The sequence below is a fragment of the Prenolepis imparis genome, unplaced genomic scaffold (assembly GCF_030444845.1).
Source record: "Prenolepis imparis isolate NDT839.2.m4 unplaced genomic scaffold, iyPreImpa1.0 SCAF_3, whole genome shotgun sequence".
Classification (NCBI taxonomy): Eukaryota; Metazoa; Arthropoda; class Insecta; order Hymenoptera; family Formicidae; genus Prenolepis; species Prenolepis imparis.
In genome coordinates this window covers 18,098,855-18,118,772 of record NW_028141161.1, presented here as the reverse complement: position 1 = coordinate 18,118,772, position 19,918 = coordinate 18,098,855, and the positions used below count along the sequence as shown (strand labels likewise).

General features: G+C 33.6%; 1 long non-coding RNA gene and 1 pseudogene across 1 annotated transcript in view; one reads left to right on the top strand and one right to left on the bottom strand.

The window, feature by feature from the left end:
* The window catches only part of LOC145934517 (uncharacterized), a 132,309-nt gene that overhangs the window by 48,766 nt on the left and 63,625 nt on the right, over positions 1-19,918 (top strand). The gene's annotated exons all lie outside the window — the stretch shown is intronic.
* On the bottom strand, positions 837-4,730 carry LOC145933728 (cytochrome P450 4C1-like; annotated as a pseudogene).

Below are 19,918 nucleotides of genomic sequence, written 5' to 3'. Positions count from 1 at the left end.
TACCCTTTTCGTCTCCGAGGTTGTGTCATCCCATCGACCTGCACGAACTGAATTTATTGCGTAATTTCAAAACGATTTAGCGTTTCCGTGCCGACCGGTGACTCGTCGCAGATTGCACGCCCTCAAACGCAAACGATAAATTAAAATGTCATAATGCTCTCTGAACTACCGCTCATTCGATCCGTGATCCGTAATAAACGGTTGTTACGGGATAACAATAGATGAAGAGAGATGCGACACGCACAAAATATTTTCTTGCGAGCGTCCGCGATTATATCGACGATAAAAATTATTCCAACATTTAACTACGCAACACTTACATTTACTTTTTGCTTATTTTCAGTAGAAAGAGTATATTAAAGTACAAATTTTTCATTTAAAAAGATTCTATATCAAATTCTATATTCATTCAAGATAATCGTTTTTTGTATTAATCATAACTTTTCTACAGACTTTTTTTTTAATATAAGAATAATTTATATTATATTAATAATTATTTAAATTATAAATTTATTAAATAAGTTAACTGAATAAAATAAATATATATATACATATATAATACATGTGGTTGTCAATATGAAGTAATTTATTGAAATTATTATTTTTGCAATTTAAGATATACTTAAATAAAATTTGATAGAAAAACTCGAAAAGATTTTTTTTGCAGCTAAAATAAAATGCAAAATTGTATTTAAAATAAAATATATATTTAATATCTTCACAATGCAATTCCAAAAATATTATATTTTTATAATATTACAACAAGTTTGATTTTTATTTATAAACTTCTTGACTGGAAACAATTTTCTCTTATCAAATTAGATTACTTCAGATGTCTACATGCGTTTGATTGGAACAAATCTTACACGGATCGGTTGTACGCGTTTTATTATATGTGCTGTATGGCGAAGATCTTTCAAATAATCAACAGGCTCCAAATAAAAATTATGCAGTAAAGGAGCTGTCATAGCCTTCAATTCCAACATGGCAAATCGTTGACCTATTGTTCATACGTGCACTAGAATTTGTTGATACGTGTGTGGCAAAAAAATCAATATTTTATAAATTACCTATACAATTTCGTGGTCCTGCGCTGAAGGATACGTAAGAATAAGGATGACGATTATGAATATTTTCTGGTAAAAATCTATCTGGATCAAATTTTTCTGGATTTGGCCAGATATCGGGATTTCTACGAAGCTAATAAATGTTGACGAATATTTCTGTTGTAGATGATACCGAATATGATTCTGAAAAAAAATATATTATAAAACATAATATAATTTTTAAATAAATTATAAATATATAAAATAAATTATAAATAATCAATAATACTTAAACAAACATATTTATATACGTAATAATTATTTTATAATTATATTCTGCATACATAATTTTTTTTTTGCAGTTCTATATCTAAAATACACATGCAATATATAATTTATTCTACTTACGTAATTTTATTTCTTTTGACAATATTCGAGCTATAACAGGAACGCTGGGATATAATCTCATGGCTTCTTTTAAACATCTTTCTAAATATGGCAGATTTTGTAATGCTGTTATAGTAAGTTTTCCTTCGTTTTCTTGCATTACTGCGCTAACTTCATTTCTGGCAAGTTCCTACATCGATAAACATATTTTTGCATTGTTTATATAAACTGCATTTCTCTGATTACTAATTAAATCAAAGCATGCTATATACATATACGTATATATGTAAATAATACATAAAATTTACATAAATAATAAAATATAAAAAAATATATTTATACAATATATGTATATGTATATAAATGTGTGTATTTATATATATGTATATATATATATATGTATATATATATTTTATATATGTAATTGTGGAAATAAAGATTAAAAGAATATATTTTCGCATATGTCTTTAAATTAAAGTTTACAATTATTTATTCAAAAACGTAATTATAAAGCAAATAAAATAGCGAGATTAATAAATTTAATTAAATATGTTTTATGATTTGATAAAAACCTGGATATCCTTGTGCTCAGCTAACAGAAATATAGCAAAACATACAGCCATTGCTACTGTATCATGACCCTGTAATGAGAAGAATTTACTTCATTTCCATTTCATATATGCGCAGGCAATGTAAGGCAGCAAGTATTTAGCAATTTAGCGCAATAATTATAAAAAACAGAATTAAAAATATTTTCCAAATTGCTCGTTTTTATTCAAATGTTTGTTTTATATGTATTTTAAAATTATCAATATCAATCAATTATATAAACAATTATAAATTAAAATATTATATATTTTCATAATTAAATTGCGACGACCACATATTGTAGGTATCATTCAAATTTTACGATTACAATTTTCAAAGCAGTTATATATGTGTCAGAAAGACAGATCTTCGTAGACTGTAAAAAGAAGCCTGAAACTCGTATTTATAGTCAGTTTTGGCATTTCTTTTTGATGATATAATCTATACCTTAAAAATGGACGTCAGATATGATTGCGTAATACTATAAGCAGCTATATGACTTGTCCTTAATGAATGAAATTATTCATACAATAATACATGAGATTTTCACAAAGGACAAGTTTTTATCTCCGTTAAGGCCATCGCACACGAATTTCCGTAACCGTAAGCATAAGACGTAAACATAAGCTCGAGAACCAATAAAAAACTAGCTTTGATCTAAATAATTCCGTAAGATCAGAAATAACCATAATCTTAAAACGTAACATGAATTTCAGTCGGTTGAAATTTTTACGTACGAAGAATTGTATACATATATGTGAGTATTGCTACTAAAAGGTTATGGCACATCTCTATTCTTCTACTCGATTTATGTTCATTGCATGACATGTGTATACATATATATCTGATTTATGTATAATTTGATATTTAATCATTTTAAAGAATATTAATATGTAATATATATAAATATATACACATATTTTAGACATAAAATAATTCTTACGTTACTTCTTATGCTTACGGTTACGGAAATTCGTGTACGATGGCCTTTACATTTGCGGCACAATTTTGGCGGCATAATAATGAATCTTTTTTTCTTCTTGCACGCAATACTTCGTTATATTTCCTGCAAAAATAATATCAATAAGGAAAATTAGATCTACAATCAGATTCATACCCGACTGTTTTATTTATTATTCTTAGAAATATAATGTTCTTATGATCATAATGTGCTATATTATACTAATATAATTCCTTTTTTAATATTAGCATAATATCTATCAGGAACATAAAAGCGTAGCGCGCACGCATGTTGTTGCGTTTATTTTATCTTGTAAAGAAATATCTGTGAAATATTAAAATATTAAAATATTAGATAGTGTTTTTTTTTTTTAAACACATGCATATGCATGTTTTCTTTTTTTTATGTATTATATGTTATATAACATACCAATATTTTGGGTACGTTACGAAACGAAGAATATATAATGCTTACATAATAATAATGACTGTGCTATATTTAACATTGCAACTCTCGATTGTATCATTCGTATTTCACGACTAGGGTCAAATCGGCAAAGTGAATACTGATACATCTGCATGCAGCCCAAGGCAACATGCAATTCTCCCCAGTGGTGAAATGTATGATGGTCTTTAAACATGTCAACGAAGCGGTCTATACACAAGTCCATATTCCTTCTCTGTATATCTCTCCGTATTCTCTGAACTCCGACGAAATCGTTAAACCGAACGACGTGGCCGTGCCGCAATTGGAATTCCTCCAGCCGTATTACTCTGTCTAATGCACCAGTTCCTATAATGTGGCACGGGCACAAAAGGATCCCCGAAGGCGTCTCACATCTCTACGGATTATGTGTATATGTATACACCGGACACGAAGAAGAGATAAGAAATTTCTTTCTTTTATAGACGAAAATTTGTCTCTTTTCTCTCTCCTTTCTCTTCTATCATCCTCTCCACTTCTGATGCCTCGAGCACATCCTAGAAGCTTCTCAGGATCTTTAGAACAGTGGCTTAATCGATGTCAGTAACGTTAGAGTCTCCGATATGTGATGTATCCGATAACGCGCAGCCCGCAACTCTGTGCAAACTGCAGCAAAGTTCTAAAGCTTGCTTGATATGTCGTAGAAGATACATTATCCCATTTTAGGCTTTTGCCATCTATAGCGGAATTCTTAGTGCTTCAAGCATATTTTAATCAACTGTCATAAAGCAAGATTAATATATCTTATGTAAAATATACACACAGCGTTGTAATCATATATTACGCTATAAAATATTAATATTGAAAGAGTTTTTTTGTATTATAACTAAAAATTTATTTATAATACAAAAAACTCAATAATTCAGATGACATAATGGCATTGTTAATATAAAAAATTAAGTAACGAAAAAAATTACATTTATCCTTGTTAAAAATTGATTTCTTACTTGCTTTTCATATATGTATAAGATTATTTCAACTCAGTCAATTGATCATCGTTCCATTAAGTATTCATCTAATTAATAAATTAATAGATATTATAAATAGATATGCGCATTTATGGTGGTGCGATAAGCATACATAAATGTAAAAGTCGACGAATGCAATAAAATAAAAATGAAAATTATTATTCTTATGGATACATGCAATACAATGTCTTTATATTAATCAAATAATAGTAATAAGCTTGTCGGTCCAATATTATTATTAGTAAAAGGTCGGCGTTTTAATACTGTTAAGTCTACTTTGGCGCATGGTTTCGCCATGGTGGATAAAGCGAAGTAACGTTCAGTATCCTAGATGACATCTAACAATGACGAAGAAGTGCACGGCTGTCCAGTAAGATAAAAGGACCGGAGTTACTGGTTTGCAAGGGATTTAACGACGGGGAATGGTGGAGCACACAGCTTACGGCGAGGTTAATGGTGAAGTACAAACAAGCATTGAACTAGTAGATGACAAAAGGAATCAAAGGAAACGAAAGGAGGCGAAGAAGAAGGTCCGATGAGAGAGAAGGAAAAAGACGCGATGGACGAACACAGAGGAATGGATGAGAAGAATGAGGTCATGGCTCTCTCAGCGAGAAATTTGTATTATATCTGCATTTTAGGACAATGTATAATCCGGCAAATTGCGCCTCATTTCGAGCGATTCAATATAATAAAAGTCGAGCTTCTCCTTTGCTCGTAGATTGCGAGCTGAGGGCTGCTTTGGTGCCTTCGTCGGATTTCGCAAATCTTCTGTTCCCTTTTCTCTGTTAATTTATCCTCCCTGTCTCGTTCTTTTTCTCTGTTTCTCTCTTCCCCCCCCTCTCTCTCTCTCTCTCGTAAAACCACTGTCCAAAAAACACTGAACCACAACTAGCGATGATGCCGCCACGCCTTGCCCTGCCGAGAAAGAGAGGTTCAATAGTCTTTTCCGTTCGAAATTTTAAAGTGTCCCCTTCAATGCTCGATATGGAAAGTTAGCGTGGAGTCCCTGTAAAAGGATCAAAACTTAAATGAAGTTAGCGATGGGATAGACAACTCCCGCTTGCCTAGTGCTGCGAGAACCACGACGAGAGATTGTAACGGTGGCCGCGCAGGGTATATTTCCCGCCACCTACATTTCACCCCCTATTCCTTTCTTCCGATTCGTTGTTACCTCTCGCACGCCCCGTCGTCTCCTTTCACTACCGCTTTGAATAATATTTTGCACAACAGTTGAGAAAGAGAAAGAGATAGAAAGGGAAAGAGAAGCATGGCGAATTCCGAGGCGCGCTTCAGCATTTTACTTAACCCACCTTTCCTTCTTTCGCATAACTCTGCTACCTTTCTAAGAGTCCATTAAGACTGTTTCTCATCTTTCCATACAATTTGTTTTCCCTTCCCCTTTCGAATGTCGCTTTCGAGATTTTGCGGGACGGACTTTGTAGAAACGCCACGGAACAGAATAATCGCGCGAGTCGTGGACAAGTTTAGCTCGCGAAAGGATATCTGCAGTGCGATTTACGGGGCAAAACGATTAAAGTTCATTTGCAAATACAGAAAATTTACTTCCTAATAACAATGGAGAAGTCAGGTGTCTCTTATCGCCTATTACGACTTTGCGGTTTCGCGAAATTAAATATTTACTTATTGTTAGTTGAATATCGTGCACCTCTAATCCGTATAAATATTGATAGAGAAAGAGACCATTTTTTCGCTCTAACAATAATTTTTTTCACAAAAAAGAATGGTAATGTGAAACGTCGTTTATTTAATTTATCTTCTAAACTTGTTAGTAATTATTAAAAGTCTTAGTAATTGTAAAAAAAAAAATTTTTTTTATAGCTAATTAACACATTTCTATCACATTTTACGATTTTGTATATTTTTGCTGCTTTTATGATTTAAAAATTTATTATTCACCGTTGTTATTAATATTGCATTTGCAAAAGTTAAATAATTAATTTTGAAATATATTTATTTCACAGAATAAACATTCACCATTGAAAAAATATTAACATTTACTTAAATATCACAATTTTTTAAAATGATTTAAACATCAAATATATATAAATATGACATGTCCAGTAATAATATACCGATTCCTTTAAAATCCTTATTTCTCGTAAACAATTTACCAGTTGATTTTCCGTCCAATTTGCCGGTATTAATTATTCCAGCAGCTTTCGTGTTCATTATTTCCCGACAGAGAGACAGTGAATACGTTTGTCAAGAAAGAGGAACAGAAATAGTAAACGAATAATGGAAGAAGAAGAGAGAAGAACAGAGCTATTACTCCCCGAAGTATAGTACGGTTTCAATGGCGAATTTTCAGCACCCTACATTCTAATATAGCCAGCACTACGATCAAAAAGACAAGCGCTTTCCCGTAATACTCTAAGATCTGTGACATATATCTTCGCCAAGTTCATTTACATTTCACCCTCCCAGCCTCGACTAGACTGTACTTATTAATATCCTTTCAATTACGCGCAAGCAGGAAGGACACGTTCAAGCAAGTGGGATTATTCAGGATCGTTTCAGCAAAAGAGATTGTACGCTGAATATTATCTTAAAACTATGAGTTTTGCATAATTTGTTCTTCGTTTAAATAAAGAATAAGGAAGCAGAACGTATTAAGTTTTAAGATGGTATTCAAACTAAGTAATAATATGACGTTAAATTAGTATTGGTATTCTAATGTTCTTTTCAATATATCTGAAAAACAATTGAATAATTAATTAGAATCTATATTATAAAATTACTTATTTTATGATACAAATGTATTGTTTTAAATTAATTTAACATTTAATTATTACACTAAATTAAACATCACAAAATTTTTTTCAATTATTATTAACTATTAAGAAAATTAATATTCCATTGTCATATCTGTCACTCAAAAATGAAATATGATGATCGTGAATGACATCTCCTCTTTTGCCAGTAGAGTGAGATTAAGCAAGACTCTACTCCCTGAGCGAAACATTTTCTCGCGTTGATACAGATGTGGCTTCTCGACAAGAATCCGATAAAAGTTCTGGGGATTATCCTCCGGCTTAAGAACGGCCCGGCCAAAGTTCTTCATAATGCGAACATATTGACCACGATATGTGAGAATAATGACATAAATGCGAAAACCAGAGAAATTATATCGTAACATTTTTTTTTCTTAATTTATTGGAAATGATTAGCTTTTATATAGTATTTTTAGCATCATTTAGAGTAATTTATTTATGCCATTGAAATAAATAGTTTGCCAACATAGATGTTAAATTCAACAGTATAAAATTTCTAGATAGAGATTCTAGATAGAGAGATTTTAGATAAAGATTCTATTAGAGATTTTATATAAAGATTCTAGATAACGTATTAATGTAACATTAACAGATTTTAGCAGAACTTAATGTAGAAATGAAAAGAGATAATTATCTTTCGCGTAACACTTTATCCAATAATTAATTAACAGGAAATGAGCATATTGTTATACATATATGTAATCTGACGTAAAATATTTTTTTTCGTTTCCTTTTTTTACTATACTTGTATTATATTTCTCTTAAAAAATTCTGAATTTTTCTGATTGCACGCGCGCGCGCATTTTCTTTTTGTTACGCTCTTCCTTGAGTGTCACAATGTATGCAGCCACGCAGAAATGCGTGAAATATGCGTGCGAACCGACGTAGCTGCGACGACATTGTTAGACGTTTGCATGGAGATTACGCGGAATAGAAGCCGAAGGAAGCACCAACACACCCTCGTCTATATGCGTCTCTCTTCTTGTCTCTACATAGACATAATAAAATACCTACCCTCCTACATCCGGCGACATCGCGCAGGTAACTCCACGAGGAACGCGTCACAGCGGCGCGACGTTAAATGTGATAACCGTACTTTGTAACAATACTTCGTCGTAGGGATAACGGCGCTACATCGCACTGCGCAAAGTTATCCCGATTCCATGAGACGCAATCCACGTTCGAGCAATCTCGCGAAAATCTGTGTGACGCCTTATCCGAGGGCGGTTACGATTGTGCTTCATTCCCGCACAATTTCGACATTCTTATTATTTATAAAATTATTATATCGTATTCTGCTATGCAGGATGAAAAAACTAATACATAATTAATATAACGATAAAATTTATAATAATAAATAATAAGCAATATTAATTAATTTGGACATCATGATTAAAGGCTTAAATACGAAACAGTGATATAAAATAATGGTGTAGTAAATGTAAGTAGTATAGGTCAACGAAAGTAGTGTAGATCAATTAAAGTAATATAAGTCAATAAAAACTCTACAAGTTAATATATATAATAATAAATAATAAGCAATATTAATTAATTTTCACATCATGATTAAAGGCTTAAATGCGAAACAGTGATATAAAATAATAGTGTAGTAAATGTAAGTAGTATAGGTCAATGAAAGTAGTGTAGATCAATTAAAGTAATATAAATGAATAAAAATACTACCAATCAATACATATTATAATAAATAATAAGCAATATTAATTAATTTGGACATCATAAATTAAAAAGTTAAATGTAAAACGGTGACATAAAATAATGTAGTAAATGTAAGTAGTATAGGTCAATGAAAGTAGTGTAGATCAATGAGTGATATAAATTAATATAAATATTACAAGTTAATATTTATAATAATAATTAATAAACAATATTAATTAATTTGAATATAATGATTAAAAGGTAACGATAACGATACAACTGTTATAATTATATTATTTTCCTAATGATTATAAATATAGGATCTGACTAATATATTTACTATATTTACTAATATATTGTCGTTTGTCATTTTATTTTTTTCTTCTTCTTTTTTTCTAATATTGAAATGACATATTTTTATAATCAATATTAAATAAATGTAAAATAAAATTAATTAGTCGAAAATTGGCATACAGTTTTACTTTAAAAAATACTTATGACGAAATATTGATGAAGAATTTAAAAAAAAAGAAGGGCTGTAATTTATAACGAATATATCCCTATTATTGCGAGCGTTATTGGAAAGTAACGATGTAGCAACAGCGTCGCATGCTTGCATTCATATATTATCGCGAATATATAAACTATAAACAAGAGCTTGCGGTAGAATATTTTAAGCTCTTTGCGCTGGAAAATGGAATGTTTCCTTTTCTTGAACGCTATGTTGCGAATTTTACATGAAAACGTATAATGTACTGCCAATTTAAAACAGCGCCCTTTATTTCAAGTCGAAATCCCACTTGTTTGAAACATCAGTTAAGTTAGCATATTGCACTCTATGCAAGAAAAGAGAATGGCAGATATATTCACAAATTCCTTTATATATTAGAAATGTGCATTTTAATAAACTATGATAATAATTCGTGTTTTATGTTAAAAATATTTTTATTATATTATATATTTTTTTAAAAAACATTTTAAGAAATTGTATAATAACTTCTTCTCTTCTATTGGATAATGTAATATGTTATAACAAATATTGATAAAATAACAGACGATATCAATATTTATCATAAATATGAAAATAATAACGATTATTATTTTATGGTATTCTGTGCATACCAACTTTTATAAAAAGCTTTAATACATACACAAAATGCATAATCTGGTACAAATACAAAATAAAAAAAAGTAAGCCTATACAGGTCAGATACAAACGTGAAATCTATCAATTAATATTGTTATCTTTATATATACATTTAATCACATAAATCGTAATAATACGAAATAAAGTTCGAATTCTTTGGTAATTCAGTCAACACAATAGAGTCTGATTATCCCTTGATTATTTGTTTTTCTTTCCTGGAACAATTTTCGGCACTTTTTGAAGGGTGAATACGAACCGCTTTTTCTGGCTGGCCGTAGCACTTATTTGTGCGTTGTTGGCAAGCGACAGGATGAAATGTGCGAGTTCGTAAGGTTTCGAAGTCCTGGTACAGGCAACGACGACCATACAGCGGAAACGCTGTCGCCGAAAAACGATTGTGTTAGCACTCAAAGCAGAGAAGAGGAACAAACGTTTATCACGAGTTATGACGTGTAAAGATTGGAATCCAGGATGCCGAAAACATTTCCGTTCTCAATTTTAACGCGGATAGCTGAGGAATTGCGGTTCAAAGGCACAATAATAAAAGATTGTTGCAGTCGTTAAAAATGTATAATAAAATTGATATGAATAACAACAAATAATAGTAGTAAAGAGATTAAAGACAATTATAAGTAATAATATTAATAAGAGTAGACAAGAACAATCTCACCATTGTTAATTGTTACTTACATCTCGACTTAAAATTTACATACAAGATGCGCGATATATTTTATAATGTGATATATATGTTTACCGCGAACTACGCAATTAGTTGTCGAGTTAATTACACTCAAAGTATCAACTTTTGAAGAGCGAACTTTGGGACAAAGTTCTAAAGGAGTCGCGTGAGATCGGGACAGGACGAGTTACGGAAACTATTCCTCGCGGCCGTTTAACCACGTGGAGAAACTGTCATAAATAACTATCAACTTACTTAGCTATTAGAAAGAGAAAGAGCGGGAGAGAGAGAGAGAGAGAGAGAGAGAGAGAGAGGGAGAGAAAATGTTGCTCGCAGCGTTGGCATGATCGTCTTGACATAGGCAAACGATGTAACCCACTTGAAAAGTTCCGCAGTAAGCAGAACCATTTTTCAAGTTTTCCATCGGGAGGAGTACACGGGCTGTAACATTTTCAACTCGCGGCTCTTCTTCGGCTGCGAGCGAAATGGAAGAGAGTAGGTGGCATCCCGGGACGAACGAAACGCCATCGAGGCGTGAACGAGGAAATCGATGTGAAGTGAACGTCGAAGAACCGAAGCGGAGGAAAGTTTAAAGATCTGCCGCAACGAAAGGGCAGCATCGGTTCAGGTGGCAGCCCGGAATAAGAGACGTAGGTACCGGAGGAGAAATTATTTTACGTGCCGGCATGCGAGGACGAAGTTCAGAGAATCTAATTCGAAGTTCTCCGTAGAAATCAAACTTAATTGACGCAGTTTGTTATGTGCACGATAATAATATATGAATAATATGTGAATAGAATGCAATCTTTGATTTATTAATCAGAATTACTAACCAAATTTGTCCGCGAAGTATTATAGAAATTTCCCGTAAACTGATGGTTTCCAAAAAGTCATCATCGTTGAAAAGTACATTAAAAGAGCATTAAGATATTACGACCGAACAAAGCATTAGCATGATGGTTGATTTCCGGGAATGTTTTTCGCACTAAGATCGAAACTTGCGATTCTGGTTTAAAATAAATCCAAAGTAGGAAGTGACACATTGACGGCACTAAATTGAACGAAAAGAAGGTGCGCTACGATGGGGATGTCTGAAACGATGACGGCGACGGCGTTACAACATCACGGCGCATCCAGATAGGTATCGGAAAATGTCTTGAGTGGTGTCCCCGACGGTACCATACGTCATTTGAGACAATCTGCCGTAGCGAGGTTTCCTCATCCGTTATCTTCGATCCTGATTAGTTTTCAACCTCTCGCGAGTATCATCGTTGATCTACGTCAGTGCAAGCTTCCAGCAGAACTACGCAGAGTAAAGTAGGTAAGTAGATCGCGTTCTATCCGCCTTAGTCAATAAATTATGGCTCTTGCGAAGGGACCTTCTTGTCCTTCGTAACGTGTGTATGTATTAAATGTATTAGGCATAAGCTACTGGATCGTAAAACTGCATCGAAATTTATAAGAGCGAGAGGTACGTCACGCACATAAAGATTTCTTAAATTAAATTTGGCGCATAACTATAACAAAATATGTGTTAAAATATTTTTAAATATTTTTATTAATTTATTTTAAATCAAATTTTAAATTGTATGTAACATATTTTAAAAAAAGATTTTTTAAATAATAAAGACATCTTCTTACAAGTTGTATAATATAATAGAAAAATAACATTCAAAAATTATAAAATGCATTAGCATGATTTATAAAAGTGCTATAAATATATACATATGTATAATAGGTATTTAATTAACCCGGTGCGTAAATATTATGTTGCAGAAAAAATTAATATTACTCATTACAATGTTACCAACCTCCCAGTGCTTGAAATTTATAATAGGCAGTGCTTGATAATATATGCGATCACGTTTGTTTGCATAAAGTCACCGTTAAACTCGAAGTACAACTTGCTAAATATCACCCATTACATTTTCGTTATTAAAATGTCACTTCGGAAAAAATAAATTGCGCGTTTCGCGTGTTCCGGAGACTGCGTCGAGTGTTGCTCTCGGCCAAAATATCCGGCAGGAACATTCAGGAAATGAATAAACGCACAATAGCTTGTCGGCGCAGAAAAGACGCGATCTGATTTATCGCGCGGCGTTCATTTTAATGCGCGTCCAGCGATTCCAGCGTCATTTAACATTTTGATTAATGCACAGCGTTACACCTTTTTATCATTTATGGGGCCGCGAGCGAAAACGGCGACGTCATTCACGGCGTTATACCGAATGAAAACGTCAATCGCTACTGTTTCGTTGAATAGAATTTCGATGAAATTGCTCCAAACATCCGTGAGAAATTTATATTCCGATTCTGCGTGCGAAACGTATATCGACGTGGCACGGCAAGGAGGAGCGGGAGGAATGTTATGCTAATTGTAGTAATTGAGTTTGGTTGAAATGGGGTATTAACTAGGGTCGATAATATATTAACATCGATAATGTATACTTCCACGACACGAGGCCACAGGTGCGCATATAATTATATATCCGCGCGTGTGCAGGTGCAAATAGAAACATTTCGAGGGAAGCGGTGCAATAAACTGCAGCTGTCAACGATTGATTTGTTTACCGGTCAACGCGAGCATCTCCCTTTTGGCCGGTTCCGAATACACGGGTCATGAAAATTTTATATAGCTCCAATTTATTCTCGTCATTTTGAAGCCGTACATCTAGCAGCAGAACGTGTACCGACGTTGTTGTAAATGGTAATAGACAATAGGCATCTGTTGTTTGTTCCATACAAACGAATGTCATTGAACTCTCTCTCGAGATTAACCAGTATGCGGTGAGCCACTGATAAATAAATGTTTATTGCATTAACTCTCCGATCTGGTTACACATGTGTGAGTAATATGAATATAAATATTAATTAAAATAGATGTGGAAAAGTAATTGTTATTTGTGTGTGGAAAAGTAAGTGTTATTTGTGTGATATACGAGTTGCAAAAAAACGAGCTAACTAAATCATTCGCAATTAAATGTACATGCTATTTTTATCTTTGAATAGAAAAATTATTAAATGCATTATAATAAATTTTTAAATAAATAAATCAAAACGATTCGAGAGTGTAAAGATGTTTGTTCATAAACTTATTAACCATCTAATGTATACTTATAATTCCGGCACTGATATAAATTCATTGCATCACCTCGCAGCATTCGTAATGCACACACATGTTGCAATTGATATATCTGAAAAGTAAAGATATAGGACACGTACATATTTTTTCATCCGTACATCGCACTTTGCATCAAAGAAATTCTTTTTAATAGCTATCAAATATTTCTCGCACGGTTACATTCAATAGACTATATTATATTATCTAAAAAATAATAAAATATTATATTATTAAATATTCTAAATATATTAATATAAAATTTTTATTAAAAAATAATAAAATTTAATATAATTTAGAAAAGTAATAAAAAGTTATCAAGAAAGAATTTAGTTCTCTATGAATTAAGTTAACACGTTACCCTTTCTGGTAAATTCTATTTCTATGCAAATTTTATATAATATAATTATATATGTATGTATGCATATATGCTCGTAGACTGTCTCATAAAATGGAATTATAGAATCAAGTTTTGCTCGAAGTCGGACTATTTCAGAGAATGTGTCAATGAAATCTGGGAAGATCCACGAACATTGATCCGCGCACCAACAATTAGCGAGTCCACTGTGGTTTCAGTTATGTTCTGCGGAAGTTTCTGTATTGGGTCGTAAAAGACCTCGACGTAACCTGAGATAATGGGCCGACTTGGTCCACTTAAGGCACTGAAACTTACGACGCGCGTTCGCGGGCAAGTACCACGGCACAGCTCGTAACACTTGCAGTCGAAGGGTTCAAGCACGGGTCCAATTTATACGTGTGCCATATTACCACCGACGCGTTATGGTCGAGGTAGTATAACGAGACAAGACTATAAGAGTTTCCTCTTGTATAACTCACATTAAATTACGACCGACTGATCGTTCGGATAATGAATGTGGACAGAAACAAAATGTTTAAGTAATCTCTCTATATCTTAAGAATAAATATAATCGTGTTGTTGCATTAATAAAAGTATCACTTGAATTTTGAGCCCTCTGTGTCGCTTTTTATGTGGCGTAGGTATTTGCATTGAATATATTAGTCTTATTAAGTACGACCAGGATTTTTTATAATTTATACAGTAAGAAAGTTGAACGCGATGCCGCGTCAAGAAGGACAGTACATTTTTAACGCAGCAATATCATTTTTACAGTAATAAAATTGCGTTAAATAAACACAATAACTGTTAGATTATTTTACAACAAAAGCATTTCTTCTAATTCTTAAATAATGACATTGTGACAAAAGTCTATACAAAAATGCAAATTTGACCATTTAAAGTCCGATAACAAATGACATTTTGGCAGAAAGAGATGCAGAAATGCGAATACAATTGTTGGCCCGTGTCCATTTTTATCGAAGGTGTTGGAGCCAAAGGCGATGTAAGAAATCCAGTCGTATCAGCAGAACTCAAAAACGGAAGCTGATGATTGCTTCCGAAACATTGCACTATTTTCTAAGATCCTTTTTCTTGCACTCCAGTCTCTCAGTGAATAACATAAATTTTTTCTTGTGGAAATTTATGTTCTCGGACACTTTCGACTTATTCTTTCGATGTTATTCTTCTTGGTTACAAAACTTTAAATTTTGTTTCAAGAATATAAAATTTTCTGGCTAAACATTCAAGAGTATGCTAATAACACAAGAAAACGATATCAAATATTCTTGGAGAAAGTTTCTGCGGTAGAAGCCACGTTTAATTTTCCACTAAATTTTATAGAAGGTAAATTAGAATGCAATTAAAATTTGAATGCCTTATTGTAATCAAATTCGTTCGCTATTACATTTTGTAAAGTGCACAAGAAAATATTTAACAATGAATAAATAACAAGACAAGATAATAAACTAATACTGTTTAAAGTTCAAACTTATTTAAAAAATATGTATATATGTAATTACTTCGATAAGATCGACTAGATTATCTTGTGTCGCGATGAAAAGAGAATGATAGCGCATAAAGATCGCGCACAATAGAAAAACGCACTGTATCCCATAAAAGAATCTTTCCCGAGCCGGTCTTTTCCTTCTCCTTCTGTTGCGTCAAAAATACGCAGTATCTTTTATTTCTAAGTTTCATGATCGTGAAAGTTCCACGAGAGAAACAGTCGAGTCTGCCAAAATTTAAAGTGGTTCGAAAACGCAGTATCGTGCAAAACACAACGGGGCAATTCGTCGCTTCCGTACGGAGCCGACCGACTGTCTGCCACGCTAAAAAAGGAGCACGCGATTTAGCCGATCTGCCTCGACGCAGGAAGTCGATGCGCGCTTTTTGCCGGCGAGAAACTTCTCTTCGCGAGTACTCGTGCTCTGAGTGATACGCAGAGCTTCTAACGAGTGACAGTTTCTGTTGTGTCCCATGTGTGTCCCGCTAGTATTTCTCCTCTCCTCTCTCGCATTTTCCTTTGAAATCCGACTGACGAGCAAGTTTAGAGCAGAGATGACAAAGGAAGGATGAAAAAGAGGCGAAGTTTCATCTGAAAATACAGAAATGTTCAGAGACTACTGTAACTTTATGTCTTGACCAATACAACGCAGATAGCATGACTTTTATGATTTGACATTAAAATGATTATTACGCTTCACCGAGACGTGTGTGTTTCAATCATGTTTTAAACATATATTTTAACACATGTAATTTATCTCTGAGATCTAAAACAATTATCAACAAGATATTGCATATAATAATCTTTCAGAAAGCAGAGAGAATGAATGTAATTCCAGAATGATAAAGTTATCTGTCATCTCGAATGGTGCAAGAAACAATCGACTACGCTTACAGAAGAGATAAATAAAATAATACGATTTTTCTCTTAGATTAGCTTCGCTCCCGAGCTTGCCGATGTTGCCTTTCCTTATTCACCGCGGTTCAAGTTAATTTCCTCATCCACCTCTTACGGCAATTACAACCCCATCCAGTTATTTTTCAAAGCCAGACATGGCGCTGCTCCGCGCACGTTTGAGATCGCTTCGGGTACGACTTTAATTTGTTCGTTACATGGATAATTAGCAGAGGCAACGTGCCGTGACCAGGCCGAGCCAGAAATTGTGCGAGCATAATTATTCCAGTTAATGCCCGGAGTGTCCTTAAAATGCGCAACGCGTTCCTAATATCGCGCACATTAAGCCGTATATCTCGAGAGGATACGAAAAGCGCCGCGAAAAATATATCAATTTGTCTGCGGTGAAATTTCGTGGTTGACGTCCCGTGAAAAACATAAAACTACAGATAGTGTGCTTGCACAGTGGCAGACGATTGCTCCTCACGTTTCTAATAATAATAAGAGAGCCGGGCGAACAGGACGAGCAAAAGTGCCGGAGGAAACGCGCCACGACCTACGTAGCACACTGATGCCCGACTGTTACGTATGCTCGGCATCTTGCCAGTAACAATGAAAAGCATCTCGGAATAATGTAACTCGTGTCCTGTGAAAAATGACGATACGCGGATACGTGTATTTATAGTCATCATGTAGCTTATAAGTCATTCATATACGTGCATCATAAAATACTTGTGTATCTGATCAATCGATCAACTGAAACTGAGAATGATTGATATTGATTACTCAAATCAGAATAATTTTAACTGAGATTATCCTTGCGATTTGGCAAAACTTCTCGAATACTACCGATTCGTAGATCGATTCGCGTATTATCGGTCAATAAAAGCTGAGCGCTCGTACGCCGGAAACCGCACATTGGACTGCCAAGTTACAGATTCATTTGCGTCAGCAAAAAAATATCACGGAAATATTTTTCTCTCTCCTTGTCTATTCATATGCCACATTTGGAGCGGGCTGAATAAATCTAGTTTCTTTTTCGAGCAAACGATTTTTCAACCAGAACTGAACAATATGGGGTGCGATGGAAAAAAACTGCCCCGTGCAATGGTCTAGCCATGATGAATTTCAGATTTATCGTCTCCTGTTTTGGCCTTTGTATCACAGCGTAATGTAGATATTTTTACGTTGATAACTATATCAAGTGTCGTAACAAGCGCTGTACATCTAGAAGAGATACGTCAGTGACGCGTCTCAAATTTATTAAAGCGACGCATGATCGTGAAAAATAAAATGGACAATTTCGACGAAACACGGGTAACGTAAACGCTGAGTAGGTTAATGTCAATTTTATGATTTCTGTGTTACAAAGAACGCGAACGTTTGAGTGTACGTGTAACAGAAAGAGAATCGCGCGCACCTAGCACTGAAATACGAATAACCGAACGACCGACATCACTGTCAGAGAAACATAAAACTCAGCTACAATGTCACTCGTTTAATGAGTCGGGGCGAGATCGGAATTTCGCGGGTGAGTATTCGTCACCGTTTGCGGCGGTCGCAGAGTCGATGCGCATACAGATCCTTTTTTTTCAATAGCTCTCGTAAAAGCTTCGGATGATATCGCATAACCGACCGACCGAGTCGTATGTCCGGATATAAAGTGTTATAAAAGGATGTCACGTCGCGTTCATAATACACGTCTTTTCCGCGATTGATATGTCAAAATTCTACATAATAAGAGAGTGCATCGTTTTTATACAATATCCCTTAAATTTGATTTTTCAATTCGGAGATACCTTATTACGAGCATTTTACGAAAAATATATACAACAATAAATTTAATTGCATTTCTCAATTCTAATAAATATTATACATTAGCTGAAGGTATATTAGCTGAAAGTCTTTCCTGAAAACGCACAGCTAATAATGTATAATTGAAGTCTCTTCTAACTACATTAGCGCATAATTGTAGTTACATACATGAACTTCGTTTATGTTTGAAATTTACGCAGCAGAAATTTCTTTTCGTCGTATTTATTAGTCGATTTTTTTCGTATTTTTAAAATACATAAAACAGATTTCGTTAAACAGAGATTTTACGAAGCGCGGTGCACTTTGAACTTACAGCGGAACCAAACTAATAACATTTTCCGATGTTAAATTCAAACGGAATCGTGGAGTGTCAGGCTCGTAAATAATTGTTTTCTGCCGGTGTAATTTACGTTTCGTCAAATATACAGCGCTGCGCACTGTACAATTATTTGTATTATGCGAAACGTTAAATAGAATTTCTGTTTTAATTAATATTCATAGAATATATAAGCAACTAAGAATTAATTATGAAATATTATGCAATTATCAGCATAAAATTATCTTTAGTTTGATATCATACTTATTATTGTTAGTAATGGAGTGATAATAATTAACTAAAAATTAAGAATTTTTTCTCCAAAAAATATTGATTTGACAATGTAAAGAATATCGCAAGAAAAGCGAGTATTAATCAAACTTTTATTAAGACAACAAAACAATTTTAACAATAAGTCACAATTATAATTTCAACTAACTTCTCTCCATTTTTTAAATTAAATAAAATAATTAATTAGCACTGTGCATTTGATAATTAAAGCTTTCCTTCGCATTTTTTGACAGATCAAAAATTATTTTGTAATCAACTAATTGTTAAAAATCAAGAAACGTTGTCTTGCACACATTGTTTATAATAAAATTTCGACGTCATCGATAAAAGTAGCGTATATTTTCTTTAAAAAAAAGTTATCTTTTTATATTATAATATACTTTATTACACAAATCTCAAGGGGACACGCGTTGCGACAGAGATTTCCCTGTCTCTTTCCCTTGTCTGGATGTCGGAGTCGAGACTGCGCCTGCTGAAATTCTGTGTTACGCAAGCGACGTCCATTAATGAAAATCGATTACCCATCAGGACTAGTGCTTATACCAGCGCACGTCAAAAGCTCGAGTACACACACTAACTCGTCGCACTAGTCGACCTCGTGGCGAAGGCTATACGTTGCCTAGCTTATATACGTTAATTCAAGGGATTTAGGGAGACACATTAGCTCAACTAAAAGACGAGTGTTTATACTTATATTCGCGGATAAGTGTGTCCTGTCCAATCACTACTATGTAATTAAAATTATATTAATACTAGAGCATACAGATCTCGAAAATAATGAACAGTGATAATGAAGGCTGACCAGAGTATTTTAATCACATATATATTTTGCTCATTATAAACAAATCATTATCATAGCTATATCGGGTGTTAAAAAAGTGGCGGATACTGTATAGGGGTGAATTCCTGAGG